Source organism: Molothrus aeneus, chromosome 3, assembly GCF_037042795.1.
Source record: "Molothrus aeneus isolate 106 chromosome 3, BPBGC_Maene_1.0, whole genome shotgun sequence".
Lineage (NCBI taxonomy): Eukaryota > Metazoa > Chordata > Aves > Passeriformes > Icteridae > Molothrus > Molothrus aeneus.
This window is the reverse complement of record NC_089648.1, coordinates 65,876,299-65,892,274: the sequence shown is the minus strand read 5'-3', so window position 1 is coordinate 65,892,274 and position 15,976 is coordinate 65,876,299.

The window sequence follows — 15,976 nt, the reverse complement described above, 5'->3', positions numbered from 1 at the left end:
TGGGTCCTCTCATGAGAATGCTGCGAGCTCACGAGGCTGGTGGCAATGCTTGTGGGGTGATTTTCTCCTGTAGGTACAGCACTAGAAGAAACTGGGAGAACACAAATGTTATAGAGGCAGGTTGTTTACTTTCAACCCATTTATGGTTTGCTTCTCTGAGCTGCTCGGTTAAACACTGGTTTTACCAGTGTGGTCAAACCACCTCGAAACACTGCTGTAAAAGTCAAAAACTCTGTTGCATGTTTAAAACTTTACCCCCCTGTCCCTGCACTCAGGTTATAGCATGGCTGCAGCTAAGGGAGAGAGCAGGAGTAGGACTGAGGCCAGTGTGCTCTGGGGCACCCTGGCTGCCTGGTTGACAGCTCAAAAGCTGCCCATAGCTGGGCTGCCTGTGTGTGTCTGAGAGCACCTGGAGGCACCTGGCAGGGTGCAAGGGGGTTTTGACACAGGGAGTCCCACCGGTGCTGGGGATGACTTCAGCTGTGCATGGGACCAGGCTTACCCAGGCAGAATCCTTGGGGTGAAAGAAAAACTTACTTCTATTTTTGTTTTGTTTTAGTTAGAGAGCACTTTGGAAAGCTGACACTCATTTAGTCACCCTGAGTTGTCTCTTTGAGCTCCTGGCACTCTGCTGGGGACAACCACATCCAGTGAATGCATGTTGCTTTGCAGAAGGGATTGCTGCCCACCAGGGTGTGCTGGGGGACACCTGAGGGAAAAGAGTGGCTCCAGAAACTTCTGCAGACATTACTGCCACAGGTAATATTCCCTTCCTCATGAAATTAAAAGCAGATAGATGTATAAATGGGGTGCAATATATTAATTGCAGTTTTTCATAGCAAACAGGCACTTCCAACCTCTTGTGCTAATGATGAATTGTGAGTGAGCGTCTTCAATTTACAGGGCAAGCTTTGGCTGTGTGGATATGGTTGGGATTAATGAAAAAGCATTGGCCAGAGGTTGGTCAGCTGCAATACACACATCCTGGGGCTCAAAAGTAGCTGGGCTTTGATCCAGAAGCTTATATCTATCTCCCTGTGAAAAACAGAATGAGGACACTCTAATGGAGGAGACTTTAGTCTGCTTCAGACTTCTTCATTTTCAGCTAAATCAGAGGCACAGTTTGAAATGCCAAAGTAAGTAAAACTTCATAGTTACTGCTATCTTTAAAATTCTCTTCTCATATCTTTGTAGAGATAGGGAATGTTTCCTGTCACCTCCATGCAGACAGCTTTTATGTAGGGGAAAAATGTTAAAGAAGCAGTAAAAATAATCCTCTGTTGGGATCTGCATACAACAGAGTTTGTGACTACAGTTTAAACTTTTATTTTTTTCTGTTTACATAAGTAAAAGGAGAACTGTGACAAGCTCTTTAAAGCTTGAATATTGTATGCTCCTGGGATTCTGTAAAGACCTATTGAAGTTGTAAGCTTTTCTCCAAGCTCAGTATTATTCCATAAAGACTATGGATGGCATTCTTGTTCCTGAGGGGAGAAGCTGTGATAATCTATTACATTTTCTCATTTTGAAAAGAAAATAGTGAATCAATTCTGTTACATCTTTGGATCAGTTTGAAAGCTGGTCAATGGTAATGGCTCTTTCCTTGCAGTTATGTGCCCAAGCACATTATAATGTCAAATAACAGGCAGTGGACTTCAAAGATGTTCTTCTAGATTTAAGAAGTATAGAAGTGTATAAGAAGTGGATTTTGTTTATTAAATTTAATACCAATACATCAGTAGCTCCCCATCCAGTATCATATGTCACCCTTGGTTTATGCTTAAAGATCTCTATACATAATTTGATCCCTGACTTTATGAGGTGTGAAAACCTACTTTTGAATTCAACACTTGTAGATGTTAAAGGTTCAGCCTTATCAATACACGAGTCACCATTGCAGTCCCTGTTTAGCAGATAAGACAATCACAGTCTCCATGTGGCCATAGGCATAGGTAAATTCAACAGCTCAATGAGAGCCTGGTGGCTTCAGAGCTCACCAGGGCAACTTGGATTTCAACCTTACCCCCAAATAAACCCTACAGTGTTTAGTAGACTAGCATAAAAGGGAGGAAATAAGTATATTCCAGCTCTAATGAGAGAGCTGAGATCAACATCCGCCATGCCAAATTTAAAGGTTTGAAACATCTAAATATTGGCATGATACAGGCAAGTTGCTACTTGTTTGTCACTCCTTTTTTGGGGAATAATTTTACTCTGAGCATCCCTAGAAACTGGAACCTAGATAGCATAATGGTTTTTCCAAGGTATAGGTTTATGGTTATCATTAAGCTACTCAGCAGTGTTGAATGCTGGGCAATTCTGCCTCAGCAGAAATGGGGTAGTTAGGATTTTTTTTTCTGGAATAAATTTAGGAATTGAGACTTAAACCAACTATTTATATACAAAGAAGCAGAATGGTAACTTTTGCAAATGCTCATCTCAATTTCCCATCTTCCAGAAATACGTGCAGCAGTGTAATGCACGTGGACTCAGCCTCAAAAATGAGGCTACTCATGTCTCAGCAATGAGCTGTATTCCTGCAGAACACACTGTCAGGCATTCAGAGCCACTCTACCAGACTGTCCTGAGGGAAGGAAACAAAACATAATGGGACAGAGCTAGAACGACCATGCTGCCAAACTTTTCATCTTTTTAAATATGTTGGGTTTCAGGACATTCACCTATCATAGGTGCCTGAGTTAACAGACCTTCAACCCTACATTCAGGGGTTAAATCCTCAGGGCAGATTGCTAAAACATGTTTTTCATTTGGCCTTAATTGTGCAGGAAGGAATAATAACTATGTAATCATAGTTATTATTTACACATCTCCTGGCATCTGCTCAAATCTATCTTTTTTGCTACTTCCTGGAAGAAGTTAAAGTATTTTAATTTCTTGGTAGGGTGATGTTGTGTTAGTACATTTAGTAAGCATGGATGTTCAGGTTGCTGCCAGTACTGTTTTGGATATGTGTATTACTGAAGCATCCCTTACTGTAAGTACCATTACCCTCCCATCCCAAAAATGGGTAGGCTACTTCCATAAGTACCACTCTACAAATGCACTCCTATGGAAAGCATGAAACTGAACCAATTACTTCTTTTGCAGTCACTGTTTTCCAGCCCCTAAGAGGAGGATGAGATTTACATTTGACCTCTTCCCCTTTCTTTGGCTAGAAAAACGGTATGATCTATTCAGCATTATAAACCCCAAAGTCCCATTGCACTAAGAAATATTAAATCCATCCAATAAATTATCATTAGGATAAATGAACGCAGTTTAACAGATCTTGGAAGACTATTCAGGATTCTCCCAGAGAGCTAATTTCAAAGGAGTTCTGCCCTTCCACTGATAGTCCTATCTCTTTCTACAAGGTGGTCAATTTCAAGTGTAACTGTAAAAGTATGTACCTATCCATAAAAACATTCCTTTCCCTCTACAAGGAAAGATCGTATGCTGGCACAGATTTTCAGCTCTCAAATAATGAGATTACATAACATCTAGAAATCATGTCATATTTATGTACATGCCTCCCTTCCACTCGAGAGGCAGGCCAGGTCGGCAGCATCTGGAGGGCTGGTGGATTTGTAAAAAAGACAGCAACCTGGAAATGAGGTGCAGCTGCACAGATATTCCCAGGTAGCCACTACCCCTATACCCACATCTTGCATATAATACTGCATTATATTTGCCCTCGTACAGATCCTCGTATGACAAATGTGTCCAATTCTTGACTGAGAGAACAGAAAAAGGAATGATCCCAGAACTGTAGGGAAATGGGAGACAAGTGTAGTCTTCAGCACCAGAACTAGGATGGTTCACAGATTTTTTTGGGTTTTGTTTTTTGATCTTTTTAAAACATCCAAAGCATATTTTTCCTTGATAATAGAAATTATAAAAGCAGTACTCACCACTAATTCAAGTTTACTTCTAGATTCAACGTTTACTTAAAGGTTGGAAAGAATTTTTAAAAAGAAAAGATTTTTCAAATTATATATTTGATTATTCTGCATAGTTTTAGCTTTTGGAAGTGCTCAAAATGGTTTCAGTTGATACTAAGTGACATATTTTGGGAATAAGATCTGAAAACTTAATCTTATTCTAACTCTGAATGACCTACTTTACAGCTGGAACCAGGATTAAAAAAAAACAGTTAAAAATCTGGAAACAGTTGACAAGTTTAAGAGCTTAAGCGAGGACTATGAGAGTGGATAAGTCGAGCATGTCATGGTACCAACAATGAGAAATGTGGAGCAGTTTTGCTGTGTGCAGAGGACTGAAATCTGTAACTTGTTGCATGTCTAAACAGTCCACATGAAAAAGCAATTGACAGGTTTGCTGAGATAGCAGAAAGCCTAAAAAAAATTGGCTCCAAAGCAGGAAGTAACTGCAAAGCATTTTTGATTTTACAAAGAAAAACGAAAGAAAACTGAAAACTTTTTGAAACACAGAATTCTGAGCTCTGTTCTTTAACTGAGAATTATCAACAGAGATACTGGAAAGCTGTATTTGCAACATGTGGTGTGTTCTACAAATTATTATCAGGCAGAAATCATCACATAAAGAACACATGCATTCATACGTGAAACACTTTCACAGCAGTTATCCTTTTCCTCTCAAGAACAAACACTATAACAACAAAAAGAAACAAAATTGTGAAGATCATCAATTGGCCTAAAAAGTAAAGCTACCATTTTATTTCATAAAAGCAAACTTCCTCCTGCTAACACAGATGAATTGGTGGAGAATTGTATAACTTCTCCACTAAGTCTCTTATTCCAAGCTCCGTGAGTGAACTTGATCAAGGATGTGCTGCTTCAGTAGTGCCACAGCATGGCTATCAGAACAGATGTATTTGTGTGTGTAGATACAGACACATACAAATAGAGCTATATGAAGCTACAGAAAACTTGGTGTCTTCCAAAAATGTACAAATCCTCCTTTCCCATGCAAGGCTGCAGAAGGTAATATACACCACGTGCTAAGTTACCAGGCTATAAAAAAGGATATTGTGGGCTTTTGGCACAGATCAACAGAGAGCCTCAGGTAGATTGGTAAAGCACTGAATGCCAAAGGTTTAGAAAATCAAAACCTCCAGCCAACAGAGAAAAAAAAAGAAGGAAAGGAGTGTTTTTTAGGATTGTGCCAGGACCTGAGGATTTGCTAGCATAAATTGAATTTGAAGAGGGAAAAAAACCATTTTCCAAATAGAGGGAAAAGTTATATGTAGGACTTCGGTATTTTGAAAGCCTTGACTTATTTGCCAAGCCTGGAATAAGAAGGCAACCCACCAGTAATGGAAAGAATAATGTTGTCCATAGATATCCATATGAAGTGCTAGCATAAAATCACACATATATCATTCTTTCTTAAAGCAGAGGGTATATTTTTCTCTAGGTTGAAGAGCATTTCTTCAGTACCTACCTAGATCAAGTTTGTGTGTAAAACAGACTAAAGATGAGCTTGAGGTGTTCTTCACAATGAACACACATTTGCATCCTTACAGCCTTCTTTCAGTACAACAAGAAAATATTATCTGTACATGCAAGCTGTTGCAGGCACTGAGTATTTTCTGGGAAAAACAGTTCCATGAGAGCATCTCAAATGATTTTTGCATCCAAATACAGTATTGTGTTAAGAAAGATCTTTTTTGCTAGAAAAAAGAGCAGGTTATTGCACATTCCACTAAACAAGGCCATCGATGATGGATTGGTAAGATAATTACAGCTTTTATCCAGGCCTTTAAAACCCTGACCTACTGTAGCCTACAGAGAAACAGTGAACACAAAGATTCTCACTGAATCCAAGATCAAGCAGTCTCAGACGCCCACAGGATTTTCACATGGAAGAAAAAGTCTTTGTGGACTAATCCAGAGCTAATACACACCTAGAACAAAATGCATCTGATGGAGCTGACTTAGTGCCCAATGCACGGGGGGAGGGAGCCAAAGGCACTCAACTCATGTATGTGGCAGAGTATTCTTTGCCCCTTGACAGTTCTGAACAATGCAGCTTCACTGTCTTCTGTGGAAAACAACACACCCACACTCTGCTACCAAAGTGAAGACCTGTGTATTTGAGGGTAGTAAATAGCTATTTAGTGAGCAGATGTATCAATATTTTTTTTTTGGTTGTTTTCTGAACAGTCTGTAGCAATAGAATGGTTTCAACAGGCCTGATGTCAGTATGGCTGGGTTTATAGGCATCAGCTGAGAATTTTCCATAATGACTGTCATTCAATGCACTTTTACCACAACTTCCCAAATGAGGTACTTCCTCATCATGTCTGTTTGACCTTTTAAAAGATGTGCCTCTGCAGTTTGTGTATTACATAGACACTTAATTTTGAATTATTTGTCCCTTTTTCATGGATAGTTAGAAATATTGTGATCAGTTAATGCAGAACATCCTGTGTGTTAAGTAATACATAGGCCCTTTGGGTGAATTCAACCTGAGCATCAGATTGGTAAGATAATTGGCAGATGATTTAATTGAATTGTTCCTCTGTTTTAATACTACATGAGGTTTATAATTTTCTGGGTTTTTTTTTTTTGTTCAAAAAAGTGTTTTCTTGACCATGGCCATTCCTAGGATGAAAAATGAAAAGGGGATTACTGAATTTATCAACAGAGCTTCTACAACAATTTTCAGAAACTGATTTTTAAAAGTGTCTGTTTAAGCTTGTTAAGACTTATCTTTCTGATTTCAAACATGAACTGAAGGATCCTACCAGCTGTGCAATGGAGAGCCAACAGAGATGTGCAGCTACAGCACTGCATGGGGACAGTGTTTTTGCAGCTAAATACAGGTCACCTATGCCCACACGGTTCTGCATCAAACAAGTCCTGTCCTTCAGCAGAACTTAATTCAGGGGAACATTATCCAATATGATTATGCTGCACCTAGCTCCAAAGACAGCTCAGGAATTCCTCATCCTCATTCTAAGATGAGATACTGATGTGCCCAAAATTTTTTTCTTGAACTTAAGACTCTTCAAGAATTCCAGGTTTCCAGTCCTATCCCTTCTCAACGTCTAGTTTTTTACTTTTTTAAAATCCAAAACTTGAGTACCTACTTTCAGAGGGTCCAAAATAAGGAAATTGAAGCGAAAAGAGGCATCTCTTTGTGTCTCCCCAGGGTAGCTGAAGAAATATTTCAAAAACAAACATCAGCTTTTATTAAGGCCTCCTTTAAGAAACTGTTTTCAGTAGGCTTCCAGTGGAATTGCCTGACTTGTATCACAGAAAAGTTGGGAACATCACTTCAGAATCTGCATTCCTCTGGGCAATCAAAATTGAGGTACAGTCATGCTAAAATTCACAACACTTAGATCCAGTTTACCCATGTAACCCTCAGCTACCCCCGGCAGAGCACAATTTCTTGGCTGCTGAGCAGAAAGAAGTTTACCTGAAATAAATGTACATAGTTTAAAAAGGGAAGTCTTAATGTTTTTTTGAAGAGTTTCATAGGGAATTATTTCACTAGAGCATTCCAAAGGATGGATCCAAAGCACACAAATAGATTGCCATACCACTTTAGCTCTTTCGGTCTGCTATTTTAATATGAGTTTTCCAGAAGACTTTGGGTCTTGGAGAGAAAAGTTCTGTTTGCCTGTACCAGGCCTTTTAAAATCTCCAAAATGCATTCTTGCGCCTCTGTATAATGACAGTGGGACAGTGCGCTAGAAGTGCTGGGGTTTTTTTTGTTTGTTTGTTTGTTTTTTTAATATGAGGATGAGGTTAACAAGAACTGATTTATTTCTCAGTATGCTTTCTCAGTTTTTGAGCATCCTGGTATTAAAGGAAAAGGTCAGCATGAATGTATATGTTGCTAATATTTTTTACCCTGTGCTATATACATGAATGTATATATTGCTAATACTTTTTACCCTGACATTTTTTTCAGTGTCTGTCGTGTCATGTGTGCAGCTATTTTCCCTGGATCTTTATCTATTTTCTGCTTCAGATCATAAAAAGGATGCTCAGTGGTGGTATGAAAACTTAAGAGCTGGGATGGAAGGGAAAATAAAACAGTAAAAGAATGTCTTCAATTTGCACTGGCTTAGTGCTTACTAACTGTTGCCTCTGATTTTATCAGTAAGAGGAAGCAATAGAGGTCAGCTCAGAAGGGCTCATTCAGAAGTACACAAAGTGCCAGCTCATCCCAAGTTCTACAAAGAAACAATTTAAAGAAGGGACTTTACATTGATAAGTAAATAGTTCTGCATAGTCTTCACGACTATTACATTTGGATTTTATGATGAATCAGGAAAAACTGAGCAGTAAAAGTAGGGATAGGGAAAAAAACCCATAAAAGCAGCTGCAAGAAGCCTAGGACAATAAACATTTGAAGGACATGTCCAAGTATCTTTGGCACTCACACACTGAGCACCCCACCCCTTACAGAATTCACCAAGCTGAGAAACTCCAAAAGAATTTACAAACAAACCCTCCATCCACAACAAAACTTCAGGCAGGTGAAACAGTAAACAGGACTACACATAGTAGCAGAACCACAAGTTTGTGTTTTTAACAGTTCTTCAGCTCCTCACAGGTGATGTGCAGCACCATTTTCCTGACTTACCACCTGGAGAACTGACAAAATGAAAAAGAGCTGAAATAGTGAAAAGATCAAACAAGACAAATTATTTTGCAGTAGACCTCTTTTTTCTTTTTTTTTTTTTTTATGAAGTAGGTAAGGTTTTACCCTGATAAAGTAGTCATATTTTTATCATAGATTTGACAATGTGTCCTTGCTAGAGCAGCAGCCTAGGAACTCAGTGGGAGTTAAACAACAAATGTTCAAGTCTACTTTAAAGTGGAAATAATAAATTGGAAAGGAGAAAATCTTTTTAAAAATCAGGTAGTATTTTCCAGTAGTATTATTGAGAAGGACTCATTTACTCCCTATTTGAACATTAATACTGAAAAGACTGGCCACCTTCAGTATGGAATACTTCCATAACACTTTAAAACTGATGTAATTTGCACCCTGGGAAGTGAGCCCTATGTGTGACAAGGAGAAGGAACACCAAAGAGAAACTATTAAGGTTTTCTTTCAGTACTGGTACCACATTAGGTAACCTTTGCCTCTTCCCATTTACCATCCACACTACAGTGGTGGCAGCCTTTAAGAGAATGAGTGCACAGAACCTTTTTGCTGGGTCCTTCCAAGTCCCGGAACAATTCTCCAAAGCAGCTTATTGTGTCACCTTTGACTGTGTTACTGGCACAGGCTGAGGAAGTGTAAGGGCAAGAAAAAGAGCAGAAATAAAGAAAACAGTGCTTGAGCTGACACTATGGAGATGAATGCACTCATCCAGTGCTCTCAGTCTCTGGGACTGGGGTCTTATTCCAGCAGGGTGAGATGGGGATACTCTGAACACATTTTAGCCTTGAGAAATACACTTCAAATTCCTTAAACAGGGCAACAGTGATTTTAATGACCATTCAGGAGTTCAGGAAAAAGACTGCAGGATTTTACCACATGTTTTCTGAGCTTCTTTTCAAAGAAATCAGAAGCATGTTAGTTAAGTGCTTGGTAATGAGGCTTTTGGCTCTGTTCTTTTGCTGAACAGTTTCTCTAGGGCCTTGCCCATCTTTTATATTAGCAGTGTTTAGATTAACAAAGAACTATCACATGCAGGCAGCCCCTGTTTACGGCATTTCATTGCAAAGGAGCAGAGCTGACTGAGGTCATTCCTCCTCTGTTTGTCCTGGAGGGCAATGTCCCCACCAGGGCGAGAGCCTCCCATATAACTTCCTGCACAGGGAGGAGGGAAGAGGTGGAGCTCCTGATTCCTCTCTTGCTGGCTCCCACCCCCTCAGAGGCTGCAGTTCATGCTTCCCAGAAATGACTCCAGGTTCTGGCTGGGCACAAAGAACTGCTCATGTCCACAGGCTCAAACAGCACAAGGACTACACACAGAACTAAGCTGCTCTCTGCCCCACAAAGAGAAGTGATCCACCAAAAGAAAGGGAACGGAGGAGTGTGCCCTCCCCAGTCTGCGACATCTGAAACTGTAAACACCTTTACCCAAAGGCCCTTCTTGCAGGGTTCTGTGCTCCCGGTAGCCAGGAAATGCCATGGTTGGGCTTGCACAGGCAGGACTCACTTGTTTTTAAGCAAGCAGAGATGAGATTGCTGAGGGGGAGAAGGAGGCAACCCTGGTGAAGGGAGATCTCCAGGACTAAAAGCAAAAGTCCCATTGTTGCACCCTCTGATAAGACCAGCAACAGCAAGATTTCCTTTCTATTTCCTTTCTATCCCGTATAACTCAGCCTTAGCTGAATTAACTGTTTCAGTCTTAACATTAGAGTTCAATGCCTGCTGCTGGAACTCATTCAGCCAGCACTGCTACACTTACACACAAGCTCAGCCTACCTGAGACCTAATATTAAAATAAACCCGAGCTGAACTCTGTCCTGGCAAGACTGTTGCTGAAATCCGAGTGAGGTCGTTTCAAGCCAGTTTCAAGCCAGCGTGTTGGAAGAGACGCGCCTTTGTTTGTGGTCTGTCTCAGTGCTTGTCCCTGCAGGAGCTGCCCCGACCATCCATCAAGGTTTGGATCGCTCTGGGCTTCAAAGAGCCCAAGCAGCCATGGTATCGTGCCCTGCTGCTCCCCTGTGGCGTGCCCAGGCCTGCTCAGCACTCGCCGACAATGAGCCCGGTGGGGACATGCCAAGGCCTGCGCTGCAGCTCTCCTCGCCCGCCTTCGGGAGACAACTTGGCAATCTGAGCAAAGAAAACAAACAGCAAACTCCTACCAAAGTGGATTTGTAACAGCACTGGAAATACTTTTGGTGTTTAAAATAGAAATTTGTAAAGGAATTTTTCATGTCATCGTGTAGAGGAAGCTTGATAGGCAAATATGTGAAATATGTAAGAGGTAATCATTGTTGCTGTCACATAAAGACTTAACTCATGCTCCAAAATTTCAGTTCATCAATTTAGAAACTACAATATGTCAGGCTCTCCATAGTAACTTTCATTTGGAGGTATTAATTTGCAGAAATGCTGTTCATCTGCCTCTCAACACCAAATCCCAAGCAGCTCTTCCCGTTAGGAATTAAAATAACTCATAATTTGAATTTACCTCATGTTTTAAGCCTCAAGGCACCATCCATCTGAGAACAGGAAATACTAGTAAGGTAAACAGAACAGACAACACTTTTGTCAGACTTTACAGATACCAGGGGTTGGATTTTTCCTTTCTGCAAGCCTATTTCCCTCTAATACAACAAACATAGCTTTAGGCAGAGGCATGTAGAATGGTTTCCAAACTAAATAAGTTTCAGAGGTTATGTGAGCCTTAGAAATGTCTCTCAAATGCAGTCTAGGCCAAGCAACATCTGCCTGTGAAAAGCAAACAAGAGAAAGTCAAGAGAAAGTATAAATTAGGCTGAACAGAGACCTGGATTACCCCCCTTGGACTGCTTCTGAAAGATGAGCAAGTGCAAGTGCAAGTGCACTTCCCTTGGGACTGCAGAGAAGCACAGCCTTGCTGGGGTGCTTCTTCATCCCATAAGTCAAGCACAAGCCCTTACTTCTGCAAAATACCAAGCTCTGACTGTTTTATTTTTGCTCTGTGTGTGCATGGTGTCATGGACTCCTGCTGGTTGTGGATAGAGAGATTGAGCATCTGTGTATTATTCCCATGTTGCTAATGGTTTAGACCAACACTTGGTTTGAGGAAAATCTACCATCTTTAGTGGTTTTAATGTTTCTCTCAGGTGGATGAAACATGTAAAATTCTGCAGGGCAATTCTAGAAACATTCTGCTTTTTTCTTTAGAAAAAAAAAATAAAAAGGGAGACAAAAGGCTTTTTAATGTTCAGGTGCATAGCTCAATTTTTTTGACGGATAACATATGTATCTACAGTTACAGAAGCACTGGCTATTCATGGATTCCTTTCGTGTTATCCCTCACTGAACAGGGAATGAAAAAACACTGCCAAAAATAGAAGGGAAGGGGACGAAGGAGGGAAGGGAAACAACACAAAAGCCCTGCACAGTACGTAGGGAGACATGGCCCTTTCACTCACATAATGAAAAGGTTAACATGAAGACTGTTAGCACAGAAAGGTTCCATTTAAAAATCCATGGTGTTTAAGTATTGTTCTTCCAATCTGAGCTGTCAGAAATCTCCCTCATAATTACATTCTCCACAGAAAGGTACTAAGCAGAAACTTTAGAAGTATGTTGCTATTGTGTTTGAAAACCTTCCCGACCAAATGAGGTCTCAGTCAGCCACACAACAGCATGGCTTTCTGACTCATAACCCTTCTCTGATCATAACTAACTCTGATCTTCCCTCCACTCCAAGCCCAAATGTCAATTTGTCTGTCTTCAATTGCTCACCAGCCTGAAAAAGACTGCTTTTAAAATACTGAGTCAATTTTGTTATAGGCTTAATACAGCAGCACGATACAATATGCAATGATACAGATTATTTTCCTCCACTAGCCAAGTCTCTGGGGCATTTTATGGAATCAAATATTGCTAAAAGAGCATCACATAAAGAAAGTTTTAAAAATAGATTTAAAAAACAAAGAGCAATTCAGCATATGCATTACCCATGTGGAGATGGTTTGGCAAATGTAACATGGAATTGCTTAAAGCTTGCCTACAACTTTTTTCTTTTCTTTCCTTTTTGGGGGGCTTTTTTTTGGTTTGGTTTTTTTTTTTTTTTTAGTTGGTTGATTGGTTAGGTTTTTTTGGTTATTTCTACTTATGGCAACATGACCGTAGAAAACATTAGGCCTAGACTGTTGTTAATACAGGTTTGTAATCTAGGAAGTTATTCTTTATTTCTGCCTGCTGGTATCCAGCTTGAATAGCTTGTTTTGCCAGGTCATCTGTCTAAAATGAATGCCATTTCAAAGATGTGGTATTTTCTAAGGTAAGATGGAAAGAATTGAACACTTCACTAAATTTACTGTTGAGCGTGGTATATAACATATTTTAAAAATAAGATCATATTATTCCCTGTTGTATGTACTCTTACAGAGATGATAGGACTAAACAAAATTACACAAATGAGTCAAAAAAAGAGATAAAGATTTTGAAGGTGTCTATTTTCTAGCAAAAAGTAGCAAACCTGTCGCTTCGAAGACAACATTTTCAAATGGCTGCATCCGTTGACATTTTTTAGTTAGCCAAAGAAACATTTTCAAAAGTGAAAAGTTATCTCATTAAAAAAGTTATTAACAGAGACCTGGCTAAATCAAGACACGGCCATAGAGGGGGAAGAGAGTGCAGCTACCCTCTTGCCATGGGATGGGGAACAAAGAAAATATTTGGTGGTGCTGAGGAAACAAGGGTGATGGCTGCACTTCACCAAATCCCCCCCTCTGCAAATACATCATTCATGCTCGTGCTGCAGCCATACCCAAGAACAGATGTTTACATTTGCATTTACAACTCTATTTGTTGAAATCAACTTTCAAACATTTGGAGTGAATTATAATATGACCAAATATAGTCACACATTAGTCTCCATGTTCTATGTCTTCACCTCACAAGTAGATAATTATTACAAATTACTCTTTAAAAAAAATCCCATGGTTGATAACTATATTGATAATAGGTACTTCTTCTGCTGCTGTTTTCTGGATATTATCTTACAGGCTGTATGTTTGCAACATCTATTAACCATAAATAATAACCCTCTCTAATATGGTTCTATTTACAATTTCTAAATCACATTGAAAACCTGGCTAAGCACAGCCACATCAGCCATCTTCAACCACTAGCATAGATATATGTACAGAAGTAAGAAATTCTACTCTCTGAGCAAAAGAAATTCTGAATTCCCTTTCAGATTTTTTTTCCTCCCCACACACAAACTCACGTTCCCAAAATGCAACTCATTGAAAGAATAGGAAGTTGCAAGCACATTAATTGTATTTTCTGTGGGGTTTGCAAATACATAAAAGCAAACCATGTCATAAATTCAACTTTTTTTTGGCCACAATTACAAGTTCATTTTGAAGAAGATTTGCTAAAAAGGAAGGACTTGTGTCTGAATCCATGGTTCAATCATGAAAAGGAAAATGCAGCAATTCTTCCTCAAGACTGTTAAGATCACAAAAAGCATCTCTGAAGTTCTAGGTGCTCTAAGGGGGCATATATGATTCACTGAAAGATTAAATAAGTTAATTTTCACAGCAACCATCCAATCCCCTGCCCAAACATTCTTCCCCAATACTCACAGAGGTCAGGCATAGACCATGACCCTTTTACAACACACAGGTTGCAGAGGGAATGTTCAAAATATTAGATGAAGCACCTTTCCTCTTGAAGTGGGTTGTATTTTTTTGGTTGGTTTCATTTGGGGTTTTTTTGAGGGGGAGCAATGGGTTTGGTTTTGTTTGTTTTGTGTGTGTGTTTTTGGGTTTCTTGGTCTGCTTCTCTGGGTTCTTTTTCAGAAAAAGTGAGCTGAGAAGTAGCATAAGACAAGAGGAAGGCAAACAGACCATTTGGCCAGAGCATGGTCCTACAGCATTTGCACCTTACCTACCTCCATTCAAATGAAACAAAGAAGCAACCCTTCATCACATGGGTATGTCTGATGAGGTTCTCAGTCTAACAGAAACATGTCATAGTCCACTGCCAGCAACAGTCTAATCCATATAAAACCGCCCACTGTTTTCTCCTCTTAAACACCATATTTCAGTCCACAAGTTCTACTCTCATAATTAGTCTTCATTTCCAACAGAACCAGCAATTAATCCACAAATTATTTAAAACTGACAGCATCTTAAATGACAAAGAATTGCCATCCTTTTCTAAACTTCAGACAAAAGGGTAACAAACACTTGAAGCAGGAAATTAAATACTAATTTTTGTAGAACTGAATTGTAAGTATTCTCTGTAGTCATATATAAGAACAAGTTAGCATAATACTTAAATCACTGGGAAAATGTACTTTTAAAAGATCATGCAAATAAGCAGGGAATCACCTGTCAGCTACACTAAACTGCAGTAAAATTTTAAATGTGTTTTTCCATTAGAGTACAACAAACCCTAATGGGAGTCTTATGGGTACTTTCCTGGAAGAAAGAACATAGCAACATGGGTGTTGAAAAAACTTTTTATATCTCTCCCTACATGTTTAAGAATCTAACCCTTATTAAGTTTACCTAAGCACCCAAATTAAATGTTAAGAAAGATCAAAGACTAAAAAACACCAGAAACCAAAGCATATACTAAAAAGGCATTAAGAAAATAAAACTTTCTTCCTCACACAATATTGAAAAACATCTGAAAGACAACTCAGTCATTGGTCACAGTCAGCATAGCTTCATGGCAGGAAAGTGCTGCTTATCAAACCTGATTCCTTTTCACAACAAGGTAACCCATCTGGCTGATCAAGGGAATCCAGTTGATGTAATCTTTTTTAATTTCAGTAAAGCTTTCAATAGTTTCTTTCACAGTATCCATCTGGACAAAATGTCAGGCAGACAGCTGGATAAACACATCATGCCATGGGTGAGCAACTGGCTCACCAGTCAGGCACAAAGGGTTACAGGGAATGGGGTGACATTGGACTGGTGACCTGTCACTGATGGGTTTCCCACAGGGCTCCATGCCCCAGCCCTGTGCTCTTCAACATCTTCATAAATGACTTGGATGCAGGACTGGAAGGAACACTAAGAGAGCTCACAGATGATAAAAAACTGGGAGGAGCTGTTGATTCCTTCGAGGGCAGGGAGGCCCAGGAGAGAGACCTTGGCAAATCAGAGGATTGGGCAATCATCAATCATATGAATTTCAATGAGGGAAAGTGCTGGATACTGCACCTGGTTTGGGGCAGCCCTGGATGCACAGACAAGCTGGGGAATGAGATGCTGGAAAGCAGTGCTGTGGAAAGGGACCAGGGGGTCCTGGTCAATGGCAAGTGGAACATGAGTCAGCAGTGCTCTGGCAGCCAGGAAGGTAAGCTTTGTCCTGGGTTGTGTCAGGCACCATATCA